General features: G+C 32.7%; 1 protein-coding gene across 1 annotated transcript in view; it reads right to left on the bottom strand.

Annotated features, from left to right (window-relative positions):
- The window catches only part of GRID1 (glutamate ionotropic receptor delta type subunit 1), a 1,251,691-nt gene that overhangs the window by 555,885 nt on the left and 668,985 nt on the right, over nt 1-26,821 (bottom strand). The window lies entirely within an intron of this gene.

Here is a 26,821-nt window from a genome sequence, read left to right on the forward strand (position 1 = left end):
TTTATTTGCAGTTTTTATCTTATGTTTTTTGCTTTCACCAAACAATGGATATTTTGACAGGGAAGCTCAGACAGAGGTCAAAATTGGCTCCTTCACATAAGGAAAATGGTGGCTGGATAAACAATTACAGCAAACAAGGTGTTCATCTGCTCTTATACAGGTCAGAATCTGATGACAAGTTAATCTATTTAAAGATTGCAATAAAAAATGTGTTTACTGAAGTTTTAAAGGGACATTTGAATGCAAAAAAATGCATGCCTGCATTACTGATTCTAGCTAATGTTACATTTAGACTTCTGCAAAAGTGTTAAACACATAGGCAAAATCCTGCTTTGAGGACTCCAAGCAGAAGATGGTCAGTAAGCCAATCAGTAATGACAGATGCACACAGCTGCCATTTATTATCAGTTTCCTGCTTAGCAACTGCAATGCTTTAAAGGCCTGACTAGGGTTGAGATGCAAGTGGCGCGCTATTTAGCACTTTTGCTCAAGCGATAACACCACCAGAAATAAAGATTTTGCACACAGGGGTTAGCATACATATTACAAGTGCATTAGTGAAACCCGATAAGAGTTCACTAAAGTACTTTGGATATCGTGATTGCTAACTTTTTCTCCCCATAGACTTCAATGGAGAGCGCAGAAAAAGACAGCCTGACACATATGACTTGTGTGCTAATCCAACAGAAATGTACTTTTTCACATTCCAATGTTCTTGACATACAGGTAAATGTAGATATTTATACATTTATCTGTATATATCTATACCTGTATATCTATTCATATAGATATATAGGTATAGATATATATTTTACATTATATATGTATATATATATATTCAATAATAAATTACATTTTTCTACTGTATGTGAAAAACAATTAAATGTAAAATATGTGTACCAGGTTAGCGCACATGCAGAATTAGTTATCTTAAGGCACATTATGTAAATATTAAATATTGATAAAAATATTAATAGTAATTATTAATAATTAATAAAATTAACGTGCCCCCAATCTTTCTATATCGACCGTGCGGTAACGCTAGTTATCTAGCCCTTAATGTTTAAAAACCTGGTATTAAGGAGACATGAAACACCACTTTTGTGTTTACGTGTATGCATTGATGTGTTTCTAAAATATATGTAAAAAAAAAAAATATGAAGTTTATAGTAAAGAACTAAATTAAAAACTAAACTACTTGAGTGGAAGTTTTATGCTCCAGCATTGTCCAACATAAATCATTTTAGAGCAGGATCTCAAAAAAATCTATTGCCTGCGGGAAATTATGTTATCGAACATGAATACTGCACTGTGCACTGTACGACGGCATGCACAATAAATATTAACTGTTAAAGGGACAGTAAATGTTAAACATGTTACATAATTCTACACATAGTGCAGAATTATATTACATTATCTTATCGACAGCTTGAAAGATAGAGAAGATTTGAGAGATTTTAGCCCCTAACGTTACAGTTATCTTGTTTTCTCGCCAGGCTCTTCTGATCATGTCTTCTTTTCAAAAGCGGTTCGCGAGCACGCTGTCTAATCTCAGCGCACCTGATCGCACTATTGAACTAAATGTTGCTCACTCCTGCTACAAGACCCAAGCCAGAGTGTTCTACATTTAGTTCAATAGTGTGATCAGACAGCGTGCCTGTGAACCGCTTTTGAAAGGATGACCTGATCAGGAAATGAGGTAAGTGTAAATTTGGGGGCTAAAATCTCTTAAATCGTTTGTTTTTTTCAAGCTGTCGCTAAGTTAATGTAACATAATTCTGCACTATGTGCAGAATTATGTAGCATTATTTTTTACAGTTACTGTCCCTTTAACATATTTTTAAATATCAATTTGTGTATGTAAATGCAAGCAGCATGGATTGAACAAACGTTATATGTTCTATGTTGCTTGTATTTGTGTGTTTGTTTTGTAATCTAGTGAGTTAAGATCAGTAATAAAAACCTAACATGCACTAATTAATTAGATCTACTGAATCAGCTTGCAAATAATACCAGCTTTAATGAATCTATGCCCATGTCCTGATCAAGCTGTCCTGTTTTCCCAACTGTTAAAAATATGCTTATAGTGAAGACTATTTTTTATTAATTAGAAATAATTTCCTTTAACATCAAATGGGAACATCTAATCATATGTAATTTTCTTTGGCTTAAAGTATGCTTGATAAAATTCATGTTGAAAAGAGGACTAATTGAACAAAAAATATTCTTTCTTTTCAAAAATAGAACTACAGTATTCTTGATTGAATTAAAAAATGTTAAATGGAATTAATGTATATTTCTAAATAGCAAGACAAAAAGATGGACGGGCAGACAGACAGACAGGCAGATAGATAGATAGATAGATATAGATAGATAGATATAAAGATAGATAGATAGATAGATAGATAGATAGATAGATAGACAGACAGACGATAGATAGACAGACAGATAGATAGATAAATAGATAGACAGACAGACGATAGATAGATAGATAGATAGATAAATATTGTTATGGCAAATACCCACTTATATACCTAAATACAGGGAAATTACTGGTTTAGCTGTTTCTGTTAATTCCCAATCTAATAAGAGATATTACACATTATTTTGTCTTGCTTTTAATGCCCTTGCAGAATTGCCTTTCCCAATATCCCCTTTGTACCCCATCTAAAGGCTTCTTTAGAGACTGATCTGCAAGCTCCCTTTTCAGAGCAACCTTTGTCTTACAAAAGCAGGCAGGAAGTACAGCCAATTACAGTCACACTGAAATGAGCAGAGAATCACAAGCCCCATATGCCCCATACACTTGCTTTAGTTTTGTCTATCTATCTTATGACTATACATATATGTTTGTATCTATCACAAACCCATAAACCTTTCACACAATTGCCCTTAATTGGCTATTGCAAAACAAAGCAAGGTTTACTAACATAATGACAGTGGAAAAATGCTTAAATGGATACTAAATCTATTTTTTTTTTCTTTTATGATTCGAATAGAGAATGCAATTTTAAGCAACTTTCTAATTTACACATGTCTTTATTCTCTTGGTATCTTTATTTGAAAAAGCAGGAATGAAAGCTTAGGAACCGGCCCATTTTTGGCTCAGCACCCTAGATAGCGCTTGCTTATCGGTGGGTACATTTAGCAAGCAATCAGCAAGTGCTACCCAGGTGCTGAACCTAAAATGGGCCGGCTCCTAAACTTTCATTCCTGCTTTTCAAATAATGATACCAAGAGAACGAAGAAAATGTGATAATAGGAATAAATTAGAAAGTTGCTTAAAATTGCTGCTCTATCTAAATCATCAAAGAAAACATTTGGGTTTAGTGTCCCTTTAATAAACAATTTCCCTAATTTAAAAACACATGTATAAGAAAATAGAGGAAATGTAAGAAACTATACGCTGAAAAGAAGATACTCTGATTTGTATTCGCTCCAGTATTACATTTTTATTTTTAATTTGTTTTATCAACATTTTGACAAATAATATGAACAAAATTGTCTACAGAAAAGATAATAATGACCTTTAAATAAACACAGACATATGAAATGTATAATATAGTTTAAATATGTTGTCTAACAGTATCTGTCTATATCTAACTACAGTATATATCTATCTACAGCTATCTATATCTATCTATTTATGTTGATCTATCTACTGTATCTATCTCTATCTATCTATCTATCATCTATCTATGTTTTCTCCCTAAGAAACTTACAATGAAGATTAGAATTCTGAGTTACATGAAATGTTGTTAATTCATTGACCATATTTCTTCTGGTCATGATTCCTTTTACTTGATCTTCTACTTATCTGTTCTCTCTCCAAAGTTTTGAGATATGTTTATATTAAACCTTCGCTACAACATAAATATAATAATTGATATATGAATAAATAATGCTGTGTGTACATATGTATTTATATATGTATGTGTGTATATATGTATTTATATATTTATGTGTGTATATATGTATTTATATATGTATGTGTATATATGTATTTATATATTTATGTGTGTATATATGTATTTATATATTTATGTGTATATATGTATTTATATATTTATGTGTGTATATATGTATTTATATATGTATGTGTATATATGTATTTATATATTTATGTGTGTATATATGTATTTATATATGTATGTGTGTATATATGTATTTATATATTTATGTGTGTATATATGTATTTATATATGTATGTGTATATATGTATTTATATATTTATGTGTGTATATATGTATTTATATATTTATGTGTATATATGTATTTATATATTTATGTGTGTATATATGTATTTATAAATTTATGTGTGTATATATGTATTTATATATTTATGTGTGTATATATGTATTTATATATTTATGTGTGTATATATGTATTTATAAATTTATGTGTGTATATATGTATTTATATATTTATGTGTGTATATATGTATTTATATATTTATGTGTGTATATATGTATTTATAAATTTATGTGTGTATATATGTATTTATATATTTATGTGTATATATGTATTTATATATTTATGTGTGTATATATGTATTTATCAATTTATGTGTGTATATATGTATTTATATATTTATGTGTACATATATGTATTTATATATTTATGTGTGTATATATGTATTTATAAATTTATGTGTGTATATATGTATTTATAAATTTATGTGTGTATATATGTATTTATATATTTATGTGTGTATATATGTATTTATATATTTATGTGTGTATATATGTATTTATATATTTATGTGTGTATATATGTATTTATAAATTTATGTGTGTATATATGTATTTATATATTTATGTGTGTATATATATATTTATATATTTATGTGTGTATATATGTATTTATATATTTATGTGTGTATATATGTATTTACAGACATACATACACACATATATATATATATATATATATATATATATATATATATATATATATATATATATATATATAAAAGTGCATTGGAGATCTTTGCATTCAAGTAGCTTAAAACATGTAAAATCATTCTTATGCAATATTCATATTTAAAAGAGTGTTTAACTGTGTATGTACTGTGCATTTTTCATATTCCAATGTTCTTTACATGAAGTGAAAAGGGACTACTAATTAAATAGATATTCCTATATATATATATATATATATATATATATATATATATATATATATATATATATATATATGTATATCTATACCTATGTATAATTATATATATATATATTTATTTTTTTATTTATTTTTTAACAAAAAAATAAAGTCCATCAGATTTATATAGAAAATAATATTTATGAATAAATAGAACACATTCTTCTATGTGAAGAAGATTGGAATGTGAAATATTCATATTTTATGTCGGGTTAGCTCACTTGGTTAAATGCGTTTTGTTGGGTTGTTTTTTTTCAGAATTTCATGCTCCATTGAAGTCTATCCGGGAATATGTTAACGCTGTTGTGATTTTCTAGCTTTTTCAATGCTTCAGGTTAGCACTCAAGGGAAAACTATTTACTTTCAACTTGTAATAAGCGCAGTACTCAATGCGCACAAAAAAGTCAAGCTCAGTTATCGCGATTGGGCAGTTTAAACAATATATGAGTGAAAAAATAGATAGGAGCGCTAAAAGCTAAAGGTGCTAAATGTATTGATGTGATATTTATTAGAAAAAGAAATAAACAAATTAGATGTATGTCTAAAGAAACATAGATTTATTCACATTAGGTGATATAAAATTGTAAAAAACGGACGTCTCCGTAAATAAAAACAATTTCTACAATAAAGTTGCCATCATTTGATAAAATGATGACATCTTGAAAAAGCCCTGCAGAGGGAGAAACGCGTTGATGTACTGCAACTACACCTAAGCTAACACTTGCCATTTAAAAGTGAGCCATACTGCTAACACTGTTAGCCATTTCTGATTTTACCACTAGACCGTAACGGGTCATTTCTGGACATTACTCCTACTACGTTCTTGGATTTGGGATAAACCAAAGCTACCTGCTAACACTGTTAGCCATTTCCAACTTGCCACTAGACCTGTAACGGGTCAACTCTGGACACCACTTGATACCACACTTTTGGATTGGTTATCCTGCGTGCTATTTGGCACTAAGTGCAGGATCATTCTCTTCATTTGAACGCTGTATTGGAGCAAAAGAAGCCAAGAAACAGTGTAACCTACTAACATCGCATTTACACCAATCAGTAAGTGTTTTCAAGACAGCGCCCCCAATAGTGACGTCATTACGGCCGTACAACGAATCACGGAGCAGACTGACTGTGCACTCGTTTGGGTAAGCCCCTGCCTTGCTAACAAACCAACTCCCGATTTAAAAGTTAAGTGCGGATTTGGACTGAACTTTATATTGCAAGTCTTTTCTTATATCAAATGATGGCAACTTTATTGTAGAAATTGTTTTTATTTACGGAGACGTCCGTTTTTACAATTTTATATCACCTAATGTGAATAAATCTATGTTTCTTTAGACATACATCTAATTTGTTTATTTCTTTTTCTAATAAATATCACATCAATACATTTAGCACCTTTAGCTTTTAGCGCTCCTATCTATTTTTTCACTCATATGTTCATTTCTGCTACCTAGTTGGGGACCCATAGGTATTTTTAGGAGTTTGGTGTATCTTCCTGCGCTCTCTAGTACTATTCTCATACAGTTTAAACAATAAATAGCTCTCCACTCGTTATCAAGCCCTATATAGGGCATTATATTTTTATTTTTATTTAAACTGTATTGTAAAATGATATCTGTGGTTATTTAAGGGTCATATTATCTGTTATGTAGACAAATTGTTAATATTATAATTGGAAATGTTGATAAAACAACCTAAAAATTTAATGAAAAGTGTAGTACAAGCAGACCATACATTTTGACCACATAAAGAAACTAAATGCTCTTATTTACTTTTTTCCCATCTCCTTTTCCCCTCCTTTACCTTTCCTACCCCTAGAATAGAGCATTGGATATGATAAATAAAGACACTAGCTCACAAATTCTGTGCAGGTGGTACAGTAAATAATGGGGATGAAGAGGACTCATATAAAATTCAATCTGAATACAGATCTGCCTCAATAAAATAAAAATGTGCTGGCTCTACAAGATGTTAATATGACATCTAAAATAATTTCCTGTGTAGCTTTGTTAGCTAACAACATAGAGTAGAACATACTTCAGATCTATAAATAGGTAACAGATTGTTTCCTATAAAACATTACAAAGGAAGCCGAACATTACCTAAACAACTACGTAGTCAGATATTAACTTGGTTTATATAATAGGCAGGTTTGTGGCATTTAATTTATAAGGACTAGATTTGTAGACAATTGCGCAAGTAGTGGACAACACAACATTAATTTCCTTTTGTACTTAAGGTCTGACAGCCTTATTTCACAGTTTTTCCAGTTTGTGTTTGAGATGCCGGAAAAATAAACTCCATTAACCAAACTTCAATCACAACATAACCAATGCTCACACCAGATTGAATCTGCCAGTCAATGCCAAATCCTACTAGCCTAGATTAACTTAAAAGATAAATAACTCTCCTGAGATACATAGCCTGGCAATTCCTATGTTATTCTAAGGAGTTGGTGAACTTAATTGAGAAGGAGCCAACTCTTAGCAAATCAGTAACAAAGGATTTGAAGCAACTTGTATAACTGAACAGTCCTTTCAATTCCTAGTCAATATAGGAAACTAGATTATTTAAGAATAAAATGCAAACTCATATGTTGTTGTTTGTTTTCTTATTATGTGGGTGTAATTAGGCTATAATTAGGTCCATGAGTGTTTTTATTTGTAAGCCTGAAATCTGACAAACAACAATTGTAGCTTGCAAGCAGAAGTAAGCAATGCATTTGATGGGGTTTTTAACCCCTTAAAGGGACATTAAACCCAAACATTTTCTTTCATAATTCAGACAGAGAATACAATTTTAAACAACATTCCAATTTACTTCTATTATCTAATTTGCTTTATTCTTTAGATATCCTTAGTTAAAGAAATAGCAATGCAAACGGGTGAGCCAATCAAATGAGGCATCTATGTGCAGCCACCAATCAGAAGCTACTGAGCCTATCTAGAAAAAATATCAAGAGAATGAAGCAAATTAGATAATAGAAGTAAATTAGAAAATTGTTTAAAATGGTATTCTCTATCTGAATAATGAAAGAAAAAAATTGGGTTTAATGTCCCTTTAACAACAGCAGCATATCCTGTACATTGGCAGTCTGTTAAGCATTAAAAGGTGTAATAGTGCGGCCTTTGAGCTGTTAAAGCCTTGAAAACCCCTTGTGACATATGACATACAGGGTATGTTACTGTTGTTAAGGGGTTAAACAAATATACAATTGAGGAGTTTACTATTAGAGTGCAATGCACCTCCATTTACGTAAAACATTTGATTTATTTTTAATTAAGTATGAAAATACATGAATGGTTTGAAATATTTGGAGGTAAAATGTAGAAAACAAAAGCTCGAAAAGAGGCAGTGTCATTTTGTATATCTAGGATTTACAACAAATAGCATATTTGAAGTTAAGCAGCATGTAACATGGTAATATATTAGATAAGGTTGAAAAAAAGACAGAAGTCCATCAAGTTCAACCTATACAAATCTTATATACTTTCAAAAATCTCTAGTTGAGCTTAAATGAATCCCATTAAAAAGGTGACCCATTTAGCACAAGCAATCCTATTCCTGCACTGCTGGTTCTTTGTATTGGAGCTATTACAAATCATTTATTGGTTGCCTCAGACCTTGGGAATCCAAGTATCTGTTTACAAAATATAACACAACATGATTAATAAAATATATGCATGCAGTCCCTAACTTAGCAAGTAAATGTATGGGGAAAATCTCCAAACAAATATATACAGTGGGCATCAAAACATATATAAACACACAAAAAAACTGCCTTAGCACTTTAGATATTTTCCAACTCAAAAGTCCAAGAGTTAAAGACATTTTCTCAATGAGACATGAGTCAATAAAAGTATTTCAGCAGCAAGCTTTGTAACTGTATCTGCTTCTTCAGTAACGTCTTCTCAGTGCCCGGCCTCAATGTGGTAAACCTTATTTTAAATCTATCAAATACCACGTTTGAGAATTCCATAAAACGGACTCCCTGCACTACTGTTAAATTTATAAAACAACAAAAAACAGACAATTCTTATTAAAAAAAAAACAGCCTAATACATTCTTGTTCTGTTTTCTATGAGATCCCTCAATTTTAAAATATTTAAAAATAAAACTGATTTATGAGACTTGGCCAAATCTTCATATTTTCTTTCAAACATGGTCAATTCCTCATCTAAATGTAATATTCATAATAATAATATGTTTGCTAGTTTTATATTTATTTATTTATTAAAAATCTTTATATTGATTTTAATTTGCTTTGAAATACTCTGAATATGATGAATAACCTCAGGTCACATGAGGCTTGTAAGTAGGGTAATAAATTCCACATTTACAGCACAGATTTATATTCTGCATTTTTAAAGACAATTAGCACTATGATTATACCGAAAATTGAGTTGGGATTGGAGACAACCCAGAAGGAATTAGTTAATGGATTTCTCAGGTGACATTAATTGTTATATTTCATTTAGTGTTTATGAGATTTCATAAGATAGAATCCCATTTTATCCATAAGCTTACAAATTCCTTATTGAATTCGTTGTTTACTTGTTTGCAGAACATTGGCTCCATAATAGTCTAACTAACATAAAAGCAGGGAAATTGTACAGAATTTTTTTAATCATAGAGCAGGCGGCTGTCAAGGCAAATTAGTTAAACAATCCAAGGTTAGGGCAGGCGGCTGGCAAGCCATGGTCGTTAAACAATCCGAGGTCATGGCAGGCCTAGGTACAAATAGACTGAGAGCAAGGATTAAGCGTTAGGTTGCTAGAAACTGGCCAAACCAACAAGTAACGCAAAGATGGACTGAAACTATTATAAAGGCCAAGGGGTGTGACTAGCAACAGGTGAGCAAAGTGTACGGTTACCTGTATGATTGCATAAACAAAGTATTCTATGATGCCGACCACTAGGAGTGTGAGACGTGCATGCAGGTGGATATCAAATATGGGAACAAGGAAGAACACGCCACATTGTCAGACCTTTAAACACATCTATTCCAATGAACATGCGCAAGTGATTTCCGTATAGCTGTACGACCCCGACAAACAGAGGTGAACTCCCGCCATCCCAGCAGAGAAGGTACCTGACAAAGAATTAATTTCGTTTTTTCAAAAACACATTTTTTTACCAATGGGGGTCTTTATGGGCCTGTAACTTCTCATCAAAACGACATAGAGTCTATTTAAAGCATTTTTTAAGTAAAACTTCATGAGAGCTGCAATGTGCAGATCAAAGTTTTTTTTAAAAAAAACCTAATGGGCATTTTTTAATATGTGGTTAAGCTTTTTTTTTTTACAAAATAATTTAGAAAGCACACACACTATTTTTTATAACATTTTTTATTAAAATTGTAATAAAAATATACATTTGTTTCTCTCATATTGTTGCAGTGATTTATACATAAAATAATGGTACATTTTAAATCTTCTGGTATAATTTGTGTGGGTTCCTCACTAAAAAGGACCTACAATAAGGGTTAAATGTGAGCAGTACCTAAAACGCCCAAAAAACTCATCACAGGGGGTGGACATAGTGCAGAAGTTAAAGTGTTAATACAATTCAAACCAAAACTTCTGATCTATTGTTGAGCTTCTATAGCTCATGTAAAATTTCTGTAATTATATATGGAAATTGTTTTGAGTTCTAATTGTTTTTGTTACTCAAATTAAATTATGGCTGATGAGTGGGAGTTCTCATCTCTAAATATATCTAAATTTCATGTTCCATATTTATTCATTTCCCCTTCAAAGCATCTTCTGTTAGGCACGCCATAACACGTAGATAATTATAAAAGTTGAGACTCAAAATAATATGACCTCGGATCATGTCTATAGTAAGATTAACATAATTAAGCTTAACAATCTGAAATGAGATTTGTTTTTCTTTAATTTAAATAATGTATTGGGCACAAGGATGTAAAATATTAAATTGTATGCTGGCCAGTCTTTTAAGCTGTTAAAGCTACCAGAGATTGTTATCTTCGAACTTTACCAAATGAAATCCTCACAACTGGAACATAATAATTTATTTATTTTTTTGTTTATTATTAATAGGTGTTGTGATAATTGTAATTTGTCTAATGACCATATTAGTAAGCTAGAAAATGTTGGACAATGTTGTGATACTGTTTTGAAGGAAAGTGCAAAGTAGCTATATGTTGATGTAGCCTTTAGTGACAAAGGGGTCTATTTATGTAGGTGCGGACAGACATGATCCGCTATAGCAAATCACGTCCGCCGCACATCAATAAATGCCAACAGCATGCGCTGTCAGCATTTATCATTGCACCAGCAGTTCTGCCCCCTGCAGATTCGCAGCCAATCAGCTGCTAGCAGGAAGTGTCAATCAACCCGATCGTATTCGATCACGCTGATTGCTATCTGCCACGTCAGAGGTGGCGAACGAGTTAGGGAGCAGCGGTCTTAGGACCGCTGCTTCTTAACTTCCGCTTCAGTCGGAACTGAAGCGGAGAGGGTTGGAAGAAGCATCCGCTGCTTCATAAATAGACCTCAAAGTCTATGACAGAAATACATTATTTGTTAGGCACACATTATATGCCAGGGTCATATTCTAGGGACAAACATTTTAGGGCTGAAATAAGTTCATTGTTAAAGCACAAGTTAATTGTAGTCATATTTTCTATGATTAGGACACACATTATATCCAGACATGTTGTCACTATAGGTAGATACGTTACAGCAGGGGCACATTCTAAATAAGACAGGGCAAATGTAAGGATTTTTACATTCAAATCATAGAAAATTGTTCTCCTTTTCATTCATTTTTCAATTTAATTGTTTTGAATATTAATCATTACAGTTTTCCACTAAAGTCTATAAGAATCAACATTTAAAATGCTCATATACAAACATACCATAAAACATGTTGAGATCTGTGCATATCCTAAAAGAACTAAATAAGTAAAAATAGTTTGCATAAAAAAATTGTTTAAAAATTGCTGGCAAGTAAAAATAATGACTTACATAGCCATGCTGCCTGGAGTAGCCTGATCCAACCACCCCCCTTATTAGTGTTTAGCATCAGAAACACAGGCATTGTATTTCAACTGAGTTCATAGTAGATTAGTCCCTTCTAGGCATACTCCAGCAGATAATGGCTGTGCAGGTCTGCTTTCTACCAAAGCAAAGGTAGATATAGATACAGCCATGGAAAGAAATGTGTGGGGGGAGTTAGAGCTGTACAATTCGGAAACTTAAAAGAAGGGGTTAATGGTGAGGCACTGCAGTATAAATTTGCAGGTAAAGTAATTAAAGTACATATTATTATATTTTGTCTCTATTACAACTTTTTTATGTCCCTTTAAATATTACATTTTAATAAATTAAAAATTCCAAATATAACACACTGAAGATTTACTTTCAAAATGGCACCAATGCTAAATGGCTGAAACACAATCTACTGGGCTCAACCTTTGTGAGATATTTGTTAGCACTGTCTAGCCAAAGCATTACTTTTAAGCACAATCTGGTCTATCAGTCCCACTCTCTCACTCTCTAAGTCTCTATCACTCACTGTGATATCTCTTGTTTATTGAAAAGTGCTTGGAACTAGCTAAAAAGTCCTTGGCAAATCCCACTAAGGAAAAAGGCCACTTAGCTCTGAGATAATGGACCAAGATACATAGTTGCATTTATAGCCAATTAAACGTGTACAAAGTAATTATGTAGCAAGAACATAATAACCATATGCTTATTTTTAAAGATTATGTAAATTATGTACTACAAAAGAAGTATAAAATTATTGTAGCATTTGCAGTATGTAATTAGTCTACATGCGATGACCAGTATTACAAATAATTGTGCAAGTAAAACAGAACATTGAAGTGAAGATAAAAATAATGATTTACATTAAACATAGATTTAAAACACATTTCTGCATAAATTATACAATAAGGCTCGTGGACTCAATAATTTAGAAGAGACATAAAGTGACTATTCCAGTGTATCAAAAAACAGATTTTGCAATTTATTTATTTTTTACCTTTATATTTATACAACTGGGGAAAGCATGAAAAATACAAGTATAACAAAAGCCAGTATCCTAGATGTAATGCACATATAATTTGGGAAGCTTAGCATATTCTAATGTTTTTTTTGATGGATTGGAAAGCTATAAAACCTGAAGTAAAAAAACCTACCCAGTTGAATTTTTGCAGAATATTTTATTGAAATTAAATAGTTTATATTGAATGTTCGTAACTATTGCTTATATTGCTAAGTAACCCCTTTTTCAGTATTTAACGCTTCGGCTTGAGCGCTAAATCTGCTAGTAAGCTTTTTGCATGTATTGGGTAGCGCTCGTATTACAAGTTGAAAGTAAACTGTTTTAGCTCACGCACTAACCGACCAAACATGCGTAAAAGTATCCATATGTCTTACCTCATAGAGATAAAAGGAGCACAAAAAAGGGGGGGGGGGTGAGTGCAAGTTTTTTCCATTTGCCATTATATATATATATGATTTTTTTGCACAAATATATATTATACATATATATATATATCCTATATTATAAAAGACAAGTGTTTGTCTGAAGCCGTCATGCGCAGTTCAGACAAACACTTGGCCTTAGACAGCAGCTGATCGCACGCGCCACCCCCTGCAGATGAAACCAGCAGCGCGAGGACCGGGCAAAGAGCACAGCTGAACGCGCGCACCCCTGCAGATGTAACGAGAGAGAGAGAGAGAGAGAGAGAGAGAGAGAGAATATTAAATATAACACAACACGGCCCATGTGAACGGGCTTTAGGACTAGTATATATATATATATGTATATATACATATACATGATTATAATAGATATATACAGATAAAATATAGGAATATCTATTTATAAACGCTGAGAACATATTCTGCTATGTGCAGAACATTGGAATGTGAAATATTTACAGTAAATACACAGTATAACATGTTATTAAATATTTATATTTTATAAATATGTTTTTTCATGTTTTCATCTACTTAACTTCATTTATGTGTTTATATGTGTATATATTTCTGTAAATATACAAATATAAATACATAAATACATACGTACTCATATATAGACACACACACACATATATATATATATTTATATTTATACATAAATACACACATATACATATTTAGACATGTATATGTATGTATCTCTATGTTAAAGCCCTATGCCTGCCTTTTTCTTTTCTAACACCTGAGAACTCATATCTTTGAACCCTTATAACTTTTTTGAATATTTTTATTAGATGATGTTCTTATGAGTGAAACTCTATTTTTTATGTTTTTGTGACACTTTTTTGTTTTGCGAAACAGTTAACCAGAGACCTGAGAACGCGCTAACCCAATGAGCGTTAACTTCCATTGTGCTCAAGCGGTTACGTTAACTTTTAACATGAGCAAAAAAACCTGATGCAGGCAATAACCCGTGATAAACCCCTTTTCACTTGTGCGTCACTGTTAGCGCGCCACTTGTAATCTTGCCCTATATGGTTTTCTTTGATTGTTACACACAGAGGAAGCACACTCACAGAAATGAACAACTGGCTCAAAACTATTGTTAGCCTGTTCTATGGCGATTTACCACCTGGGTGCAGCTTCTTTTAGCCCAGTAATGCTCTTCATAGAGTAGAACTTTCCTGTAGTATATCAGTCTGATCCTACCTATTACAGTCAGTCCAGCACTGAAATACCAGGCAATTCCTCTCTAATCAAGGAACACAGCAACCCCAGATGATCATTTCGGCCTTCATTGGGCCTCGTCAGTGAGGTGTAGTCATATTCCTCTAAGCACACTGAGCAAGGAGTCCACGTCTGGTTTCCCCTTTTTCCCATAGGGAGACTAAATAGTCTCCCTAAGTGAGATGCGGGAATCCAGACATGGACCCGTTGCTCAGTGTGTCTAGAGGGATATGGCTGCACCTCACTGATGAGGCCCACACTAGGCTGAAACAGATGTCTGGGGTTTTGCCGTTTCTCTCGTTCAGAGAGGGATTGCCTGTTATTTCGGGAATGTACTGTACTATTAAAGTGAAGGTCAATTTTAATGAATTAGTGCCTGGTTTTTATTAACTTTATTAAAAACAAGGGCACTTTAATTCAACAAAATTGACATTTCACTCGTTTTCTTATAAAACTTACCTTTTCATTCTGGCAGCTACTCCAGCACTTCCTCTGCCCATAGCAAGCCATCTTCGCGGGTCCAAAATGATGAATCCGGCTTCCTCCAATCATGGCGTTGCATCAGGCCAAGATTCCCCGGGGGGGGAAGCCGTGATTGGAGGAAGTCGGATTCATCATTTCTGACGTCTGCAGAAGCTTCCAACGGCCGTAGGAATCGCTGGAGCGGCTGCCAGAATGAATAGGTAAGTTTTTGAAGAAAAAGAGTGAAATTTCAATTTTGATGAATTAAAGTGCCCTTGTTTTTAATAGGATTATTAAAAACCGGGCACTAATTCATGAAAAATTGACCTTCACTTTAAGTAAGGATCAGACTGATATGATACAGGAAAGTTCTTTTCTGCTCTGTAAAAGGCACATGTTGAACAAAAAGAGGCTGCTTCTTGGGTTGTAACTAGCCATAGAACAAGCTGTTATGCTATTGTTCGTTACCAGGTTGAGCGCTTTTCTCTTTTTATTTATGTAAATTATGACTCTTAGAAAAGTCTTCCTAAGCGTGATGCTGGAATTCAGACGTGGACCCGTTGCTCTGTATGTCAAGAGGGATATGGCTGCATCTCACTGACGAAGCCCACAATAGGCTGAAACGTACGTCTGGGATTTTGCCATTTCTTTAGTTCAGAGAGGGATTGCCTGGTATTTCAAGGCTGGACTGTACTGTGAAGTCGGGATCAGACTGATATGCTACAGGAAAGTTCTTCTCTGTGAAAGGCACATGTTGAGCAAAAAGAGGCTGCTTCTTGGGTGGTAACTAGCCATAGAACACGCTATTAAGCTATTGTTCGTTCCCAGGTTGAGCGCTTCTCTCTTTTTATTTATGCAAATTATAACTGTTAGGGAAGTCTCCCTAAGCGTGATGCAGGAATACAGACGTGTGCTCAGTGTGTCTAGAGGGATATGGCTGCACCTCACTGACAAGGCCCACACTAGGCTGAAACGTTCTTCTGGGGTTTTGACGTTTGGTAACCAGCCATAGAACAAGCTATTATGCTATTGTTCATTCCCAGGTTGAAAGCTTCTTTTTTTATGTATTTGATTGTTATCTTATTGGTATTGCTGGATACTCACATGAAGTATGGAATTTACAAAGCTGTACTTATATCTGTGATAATAATTATTAATTTGTTTTCTTCTGCATGTTACATACATTTTTTATATATTTGTTTTCTCTTCTACTTAAAGGGACAGTCTAGTCAAAATTAAACTTTCATGATTCAGATAGGGCATGCAATTTTAAACAACTTTCCAATTTACTTCTATTATCTAATTTGCTCAATTCTTTAGATATTCTTTGTTGAAGAAATTGCAATGCACATGTGTAAGCCAATCAAACAAGGCCTTTATGTGCAGCAATCAATCAGCAGCTACTGAGCATATCTAGATATGCTTTTCAGCAAATGATATCAAAAGAATGAAGCAAATTAGATAATAGAAGTAAATTAGAAAGTTGTTTAAAATGACATGCTCTTTCTAAATCACGAAAGAAAAAAATTGGGTTTCATGTCCCTTTAACCCCTTAACGACCAAGGACGTACGCCACACGTCCTCAAAAAAAATACACTTAATGGCCGAGGACGTGTGGCGTACGTCCTTGGTCTGGAAAGCAGCTGGAAGCGATCCTGCTCGCTTCCAGTTGCTTTCCGGTTATTGCAGTGATGCCTCGATATTGAGGCATCCTGCAATAACCTTTTTAGCAATCCGGTGCAGAGAGAGCCACTCTGTGGCCCTCTCTGCACCGGACATCACCGGCTAGTTCCGTTGGTGGGTGGGAGCCGGTTCGGGAGGCGGGTGGCGGCAATCATTGGCCGTGATGATGTGTAGGGGGGCGGGATCGTGGGCGGGGGTCATCAGAGGCGCGCACGGGCGCGCGCACATGCACGGGAGGGCGGGGGCGCGCGCGCGCACAGGGAGGGAGCGGGTGGGAACCGCTACACTACAGAAAAATTATGTATGATAACTTGTAAAAAATAGATTTAGCTATGTAAAAATAAATTAGTCAGGGGGTGGGGGATTGGTCTGTGGCGGGGGGGAAGCTACACTACAGAAAAACAGGCAAAAAAAAAAAAAAAAAACATTTTTTTTTGCAAACTGGGTACTGGCAGACAGCTGCCAGTACCCAAGATGGCCCCCAATAAGGCAGAGGGGGAGGTTAGAGAGCTGTTTTGGGGGGGATCAGGGAGGTTGGGGGCTAAGGGGGGATCCTACAAAGTAGCATATGTAAATATGCTAAAGATGTATTTTATTTTTTAAAAAAAAACTTTTATTTTAGTACTGGCAGACTTTCTGCCAGTACTTAAGATGGCGGGGACAGTTGTGGGGTGGGGGAGGGAAGGGAGCTGTTTGGGAGGGATCAGGGGGTCTGATGTGTCAGGTGGGAGGCTGATCTCTACACTAAAGCTAAAATTAACCCTGCAAGCTCCCTACAAACTACCTAATTAACCCCTTCACTGCTAGCCATAATACACGTGTGATGCGCAGCAGCACTTAGCGGCCTTTTAATTACCAAAAAGCAACACCAAAGTCATATATGTCTGCTATTTCTGAACAAAGGGGATCCCAGAGAAGCATTTACAACCATTTGTGCCATCATTGCACATGCTGTTTGTAAATAATTTCAGTGAGAAACCTAAAATTGTGAAAAATGTAGCGTTTTTTTTAATTTGATTGCATTTGGCGGTGAAATGGTGGCATGAAATATACCAAAATGGGCCTAGATCAATACTTGAGGTTGTCTACTACACTACACTGAAGCTAAAATTAACCCTAGAAGCTCCCTACATGCTCCCTAATTAACCCCTTCACTGCTGGGCATAATACACGTGTGGTGCGCAGTCGCATTTAGCAGCCTTCTAATTAGTAAAAAGCAAAACCAAAGCCATATATGTCTGCTATTTATGAACAAAGGGGATCCCAGAGAAGCATTTACAACCATGTATGCTATAATTGCATACGTTTTTTGTAAATAATTTCAGTGAGAAAACTAAAGTTTGTGAAAAAAATTGTGAAAAAGTGAACAATTTTTTTTATTTGATCGCATTTGGCGGTGAAATGGTGGCATGAAATATACCAAAATGGGCCTAGATCAATACTTTGGGATGTCTTCTAAAAAAAATATATATATACATGTCAATGGATATTCAGGGATTCCTGAAAGATATCAGTGTCCCAATGTAACTAGCGCTAATTTTGAAAAAAAGTGGTTTGGAAATAGCAAAGTGCTACTTGTATTTATGGCCCTATAACTTGCAAAAAAGCAAAGAACATGTAAACATTGGGTATTTCTAAACTCAGGACAAAATTTAGAAACTATTTAGCATATGTTTTTTTTTTGGTGGTTGTAGATGTGTAACAGATTTTGGGGGTCAAAGTTAGAAAAAGTGTGTTTTTTTCCATTTTTTCCTCATATTTTATATTTTTTTTTATAGTAAATTATAAGATATGATGAAAATAATGGTATATTTTGAAAGTCCATTTAATGGCGAGAAAAACGGTATATAATATGTGTGGGTACATTAAATGAGTAAGGGGAAAATTACAGCTAAACACAAACACCACAGAAATGTAAAAATAGCCTTGGTCGCAAACGGACAGAAAATGGAAAAGTGCTGTGGTCATTAAGGGGTTACTGTCTTCGTCATTTGAACACATAGATTTAATGTATGAGTAACTTTAGTTGTAGAGATTTTTTCCCAGGCATGTAGCTCTATTTTAATAGACAAGATCGTTATAAATTGATGCAGTACTTTAATAAAGAACTTTCTAGAAAAACTATTATACACAGAACCTTTAACTTTTCTTTGTCTAATTTATAATGTTAGAATATATTGGATTTTCCAATGTGCATGGAGGTAAAAGTTTACCTTGTATTACTGCATTTAAATACTCTCTCTAATCATCACATAACAAAACTGCTATATATCCTTTTTGTCTTTGTCCTTTGTCACCCTTTCTATTGTAGTACAAAAACACTATGGTACCTGTTGCCTTGGTATGAAATACTCTTTGTATATTGCATGTGAAACCTGTACTACATATTGTGAAACAGATGAATTCCTGAGAGGAGACTTTAATCAGCAGATCGTATATAAATAAAATGTCAATTTAATAAATATATTTTCTATAACACATACAAAGCCATTTCATCTGTTATTTCTCAGAATTTTAGTTAACAATAATTTTGTGACAAACCTTGATTTTCTAATCAGTAATTTAGTTTGCATCCCAAGGTTTAAAAAAAAATAAAAAAAACAATTAGCAACTAGAGCAACAATACCACAGCACTCTGCTTGTTTTTGTGGACTCTCATCTGTAAACAGAGATACTAATATGTCCTTTATCTTCCTATTTTATGCCTAATCTCAGAACTGTTGAATGAAAATTGCTGATTACACCCTTGGTCTAATAATTTACACAAACCGATACATTTGGCAAAGGCCAGAAAACTCTACAGTGCATTAGTGTTTTGACACCACATACTCAGATAAAGCACGAGTAACTCGACAGAAGTGTTGGTCACATGTTCTGTTCTGCTTTATTGCTTCCAAAAACCTTATCATTTTGGAGTCAAAATAAAAGTCAATACACACCAAAATATAAATGCTTGTTAGTTGGAACTGGTGCATAGTACTAATTTTCTACTAACATTTCTTATTTGCATCCCTTGTTTTATTTCTATGATGTTTTTAGCTGTAATTAGTTAAATATCTACCTTCTTCTCCCCATGTAGTGCTGAGCACATCCCCTGCTGCTTTAAGGCTCTTGATTGCTGCTTTTTTTTGTCTCATGGCCTAAGGTATAGGATTAGTATTGTTACTGAGAGAACTGGTCATAATACTGAACAAGATTTGTTGGATCTTCAGATTTGAGGCCACTATCATCATTGATGGTAGTTACTGCATTTTCAGAATAATGTAGTACAGCCAGTGGTCACATTGCAAAGGTTCTTATCCTAAAGCATGCAACTGATAAATAAATAAATACATCCTATATTATAAAAGGCCAGATATGTTTGTCCGATGCAGTCATGTGCAGTAGAGACTGCAGCGCAAGACAAACATACCTGGCCGTAAGGAAGGATCAGTCACTGACCGCCGACTCCGCATGAGACAATGCGCAAGACTTCAAAAGGCCGTGAAGATCAGACAGCAGAGAGGGGGCGAGAGCAGGCAGGAGGGGGTAGGGGTGGGCAGAGAGACGGAAGCGTGTTTAAAGCGACAGGGAAGTGGAAGGAGGGAGAGAGAGGGGATCCAATGGATGGGGATTTTGTCCCGTGTACATGGGCTTTAGGACTAGTAAATACATAAACAAATAAATACATACATAAATAGCCAAGAAAAGCTTACACACTCAATCAATTGTATATTACAATTCTAATTTGGACATATATTACAGCAAACAAGCAAACAACTACCACACCTGGCTCTCAGGAAATTATAGAAGACTTTAACTGCTTGGCTCCCATAGAGAGCTGTAATATATTGGCAGCCAAAGGGTTAAACAAAGAATTTCATGGCTTGATGGAATTTTGATCTTCAGCACATATGGTTACAGTAAGCTGAGTGGGGGTGTTATCATCTTAAATGAGCATCTGTTTCTTTTAAAGCTGTGAAAGTCAAATGAACAATTTCCAATTACGCTCCCTTCTGTTTAATTTGCTAGAGCGATTTAGAGGAACAATTAGTCTCCAATGGAGGTGCAGAGAAGAGAAATCGCTACCCTGAAATGAAACAGGAATGTTTTTCAGATGAAGACCAGAGATATGACATTAGGAAAGACCCATCAACGTAAGGATAAAAGCCTACAAAGAAAAGCCCAGATTTGATGGCAGCTGGACTAACAGCACAAATGCTCTACAGTAAAGTGCAGAGGAATATGCATAACATCTATGGAATATTAGTATTGATGAGGACCCAATAAAGTGGAAGAAATTGGAAAAAAGTGGTGCCCTAATTAGTCTATTTTATGTGTTTTAGTTGAATTTTTTTTAATTTAGCAGTAATGAATGGTAATTAACAACAAGCAATTTTGCATGATTCTAGCACAAATGATAGCTTCCTCTAAGCAGCTCAGTGACGTTATCACTATACAGACTGTTATGTACTGATTTTCTTAATAATTTCATTTCATTTTTGAAAGAACATTGTCATTTTAAAATTTCTCTATCACCAATATGAAAAGCAGAAAGATTAACATTTTATTCCACATAGAGTAGATGTGCTTATTATAATCTAAACTCAGTTCTTAAAACTAATTAAGTTCAAAAATTAGAATTGATGATTGAATTAAAAAATTTAAAGTGAAATAAAAGACATTTTTCAGTCATACATTGTATACCAACATTCACGATAGATTTGTATATAAAAAAAAAAAAACGTTAAAGGGTTAAAAATTAAAAAAATATATTAAGAAAACTTGCATTTTGTTTCCTGCTCAGCCTCAAATATATTTATCATAACTTACATTTTTTCTTTCATGATTCAGCTACAGCATGCAATTTTAAGCAACTTTCTAATTTACTCCTATAATCAAATTTTCTTCATTCTCTTGGTATCTTTATTTGAAATGCAAGAATGTAAGTTTAGATGCCTGCCCATTTTTGGTGAACAACCTGGGTTGTTCTTGCTGATTGGTGAATAAATTCACACACCAATAAACAAGTGCTTTCCAGAGTTTTGAACCAAAAAATAGCTTAGATGCCTTTTTTCAAATAAAGATAGCAAGAGAATGAAGAAAAAATGATATTAGGAGTAAATTAGAAAGTTGCTGAAAATTGCATGCTCTATCTGAACCACACAAGGAAAAATTTGGGTTCAGTGTCCCTTTAACTGTTGGACATTTAGGGCAGATACAAAGCAATTAAGGGCACAAATTAAACTATAACTGTGTAAAATGCTACAGGATAAGTGTGGGGGTAAAATAGAAAATGTCAAAGCTAAACTGCAGGAAAAAAAGTGTAGTTGAAAACTTGCTTTATGAAAGGGACACTGAACCCAATTTTTTTCTTTCATGATTCAGATAGAGCGTCACATTTTAAGCAACTTTCTAATTTACTTCTATTATAATTTTTTCTTCGTTCTCTTGCTATCTTTATTTTAAAAGCAGGAATGTAAATCTTAGCAGCCAGCCCATTTTAGGTTCAGCACCATGGATAGCGCTTGCTTATTGGAGACTTACATTTACCCACCAATAAGCAAGCATAACCCAGGTTCTCAACCAAAAATGGGCTGGCTTCTATGCATCACATTCCTGTTTTTTAAATAAAGATAGCAAGAGAACGAAAAACAACTGATAATATGAGTAAATTAGAAAGTTGCTTAAAATTGCTGCTCTATCTGAATTATGAATGAAAAAAATTTGGGTTTAGTGTCCCTTTAAGTATAATTAAACCTTTTAGGCTAGATTACATGTGGAGCGCTAATTTATCGCGTGCCCGCAAACAGCAAATTTGCCCGTTTACGGGCGAGTGATAAAAAAACAGCCATTACAGATCAGATCTCTGGTTAATTTTATAAATGTGCCCCAAATGCCCCCAAATTGTGTGTATTTTATTGAAAATAAAATAAGTGCACCAGGCAATATCTTGGGGGTAAAGTTGGTGGGTGTGGGGTGTTAGAAAAATAAATTGCACTGAAAAATGCCTTTACATTGCGGCCTATGGGCACTGTGTGTTCCCTGTAAATATATATGTATATGCTTATATACATATATATTTATGTGTTATTATGTGTATATACATATATATTTATGTGTTAATATGTGTATATACATATATATTTATGTGTTACTATGTGTATATACATATATATTTATGTGTTATGTGTATATACATATATATTTATGTGTTAGTATGTGTATATACATATATATTTATGTGTTATTATGTGTATATGCATATATATTTATGTGTTAATATGTGTATATACATATATATTTATGTGTTAGTATATGTATATACATATATATTTATGTGTTAATATGTGTATATACATATATATTTATGTGTTAGTATGTGTATATACAAGCATATACATATATATTTATGTGTCACTATGTGTATATACATATATATTTATGTGTTAGTATGTGTATATACATATATATTTATGTGTTAATATGTGTATATACATATATATTTATGTGTTAATATGTGTATATACATATATATTTATGTGTTAGTATGTGTATATACATATATATTTAGGTGTTAATATGTGTATATACATATATATTTATGTGTCACTATGTGTATATACATATATATTTATGTGTTACTGTGTGTATATACATACATATTTATGTGTCACTATGTGTATATACATATATATTTATGTGTTATTATGTGTATATACATATATATTTATGTGTTAATAAGTGTATATACATATATATTTATGTGTTAGTATGTGTATATACATATATATTTATGTGTTAGTATGTGTATATACATATATATTTATGTGTTACTATGTGTATATACATATATATTTATGTGTCACTATGTGTATATACATATATATTTATGTGTTATTATGTGTATATACATATATATTTATGTGTTAGTATGTGTATATACATATATATTTATGTGTTAATATCTGTATATACATATATATTTATGTGTTACTGTGTGTATATACATATATATTTATGTGTCACTATGTGTATATACATATATATTTATGTGTTATTATGTGTATATACATATATATTTATGTGTTAATAAGTGTATATACATATATATTTATGTGTTAGTATGTGTATATACATATATATTTATGTGTTAGTATGTGTATATACATATATATTTATGTGTTAATATGTGTATATACATATATATTTATGTGTTAATATGTGTATATACATATATATTTATGTGTTACTATATGCATATACATATATATTTATGTGTTATTATGTGTATATACATATATATTTATGTGTTAATAAGTGTATATACATATATATTTATGTGTTACTATGTGTATATACATATATATTTATGTGTTAGTATGTGTATATACATATATATTTATGTGTTACTGTTTGTATATACATATATATTTATGTGTTACTATATATTTATGTGTTACTATGTGTATATACATATATATTTATGTGTTACTATGTGTATATACATATATATTTATGTGTTAGTATGTGTATATACATATATATTTATGTGTTACTATGTGTATATACATATATATTTATGTGTTACTATGTGTATATACATATATATTTATGTGTTACTATGGGTATATACATATATATTTATGTGTTAATAAGTGTATATACATATATATTTATGTGTTACTATGTGTATATACACATATATTTATGTGTTAATATGTGTATATACATTTATATTTATGTGTTAATAAGTGTATATACATATATATTTATGTGTTACTATGTGTATATACATATATATTTATGTGTTAATAAGTGTGTATACATATATATTTGTGTGTTACTATGTGTATATACATATATATTTATGTGTTAATAAGTGTATATACATATATATTTATGTGTTACTATGTGTACATACATATATATTTATGTTTTAATAAGTGTATATACATATATATTTATGTGTTACTATGTGTATATACATATATATTTATGTGTTATTATGTGCATATACATATATATTTATGTGTTACTATGTGTACATACATATATATTTATGTGTTACCATGTGTATATAAATCAATGTAAATATTTGCATAGGAAATTAGTACATCTAGGCAAGTATCCCCGCTTGCTTTCCCCCAGAAATTCTTAATATACAATGTTTCAAATGCACAAGAGAATTGTGGGTAAGATATGCAAATTCTCAAAAAAATTTTACTTGAATAATACTGTTTTGAAACAGCGATTCTTTTAAACAGGAATATGACAGCAAACCAGAAATTACTCACTAAACAAGCCTGTTTCGTTCTTTTTGGAACTCATCAGTAGGAGATAGATTTCTGGTTGCTGCATTGGAAAATGTATTTTCATGGTTAAACCAAAATTCATTAAAATTATGGGGGGAGATAAACAACTGAAATTAAAATCCTCCATGTCTCAAAATTAAATCAGTGTAAATATTTGCATAGGAAATTAGTACATCTAGGCAAGTATCCCCGCTTGCTTTCCCCCAGAAATTCTTAATATACAATATTTCCAATGCACAAGAGAATTGTGGGTAAGATATGCAAATTAGATATGCAAATTCTCATTTTTTTGCTTCAAAAATACTGTTTTGACACAGCGAAACAGGCTTGTCTAGTGAGTGATTTCTGGTTTGCTGTCATATTCCTGTTTAAAAGGATCGCTGTGTCAAAACAGTATTTTTGCCTAGATCTACTAATTTCCTATGCAAATATTTACATTGATTTAATTTTGAGACATGGAGGATTTTAATTTCAGTTTTTTTATCTCCCCCCATAATTTTAATGAATTTTGGTTTAACCATGAAAATAGCTTTTCCAATGCAGCAACCAGAAATCTATCTCCTACTGATGAGTTTCAGAAAGAACGAAACAGGCTTGTCTAGTGAGTGATTTCTGGTTTAAAAGGATCGCTGTGTCAAAACAGTATTTTTGAAGCAAAAAATTAAGAATTTGCATATCTTACCCACAATTCTTTTGTGCATTGGAAACATTGTATATTAAGAATTTCTGGGGGAAATCAAGCGGGGATACTTGCTTAGATGTACTAATTTCCTATGCAAATATTTACATTGATTTAATTTTGAGAGATGGAGGATTTTAATTTCAGTTTTATATCTCCCCCCATAATTTTAATGAATTTTGGTTTAACCATGAAAATAGCTTTTCCAATGCAGCAACCAGAAATCTATCTCCTACTGATGAGTTCCAAAAAGATCGAAACAGGCTTGTCTAGTGAGTGATTTCTGTTTTGCTGTCATATTCCTGTTTAGAAGGATCACTGTGTCAAAACAGTATTTTTGAAACAAAAAACTGAGAATTTGCATATCTAATTTGCATATCTTACCCATAATTCTCTTGTGCATTGGAAACATTGTATATTAAGAATTTCTGGGGGAAAGCAAGCGGGGATACTTGCCTAGATGTACTAATTTCCTATGCAAATATTTACATTGATTTAATTTTGAGACATTGAGGATTTTAATTTCAGTTTTTTGTCTCCCCCCATAATTTTAATGAATTTTGGTTTAACCATGAAAATAGCTTTTCCAATGCAGCAACCAGAAATCTATCTCCTACTGATGAGTTTCAGAAAGAACGAAACAGGCTTGTCTAGTGAGTGATTTCTGGTTTAAAAGGATCGCTGTGTCAAAACAGTATTTTTGAAGCAAAAAATTAAGAATTTGCATATCTTACCCACAATTCTTTTGTGCATTGGAAACATTGTATATTAAGAATTTCTGGGGGAAATCAAGCGGGGATACTTGCTTAGATGTACTAATTTCCTATGCAAATATTTACATTGATTTAATTTTGAGA

The sequence above is a fragment of the Bombina bombina genome, chromosome 9, assembly GCF_027579735.1.
Source record: "Bombina bombina isolate aBomBom1 chromosome 9, aBomBom1.pri, whole genome shotgun sequence".
Taxonomy (NCBI): Eukaryota; Metazoa; Chordata; class Amphibia; order Anura; family Bombinatoridae; genus Bombina; species Bombina bombina.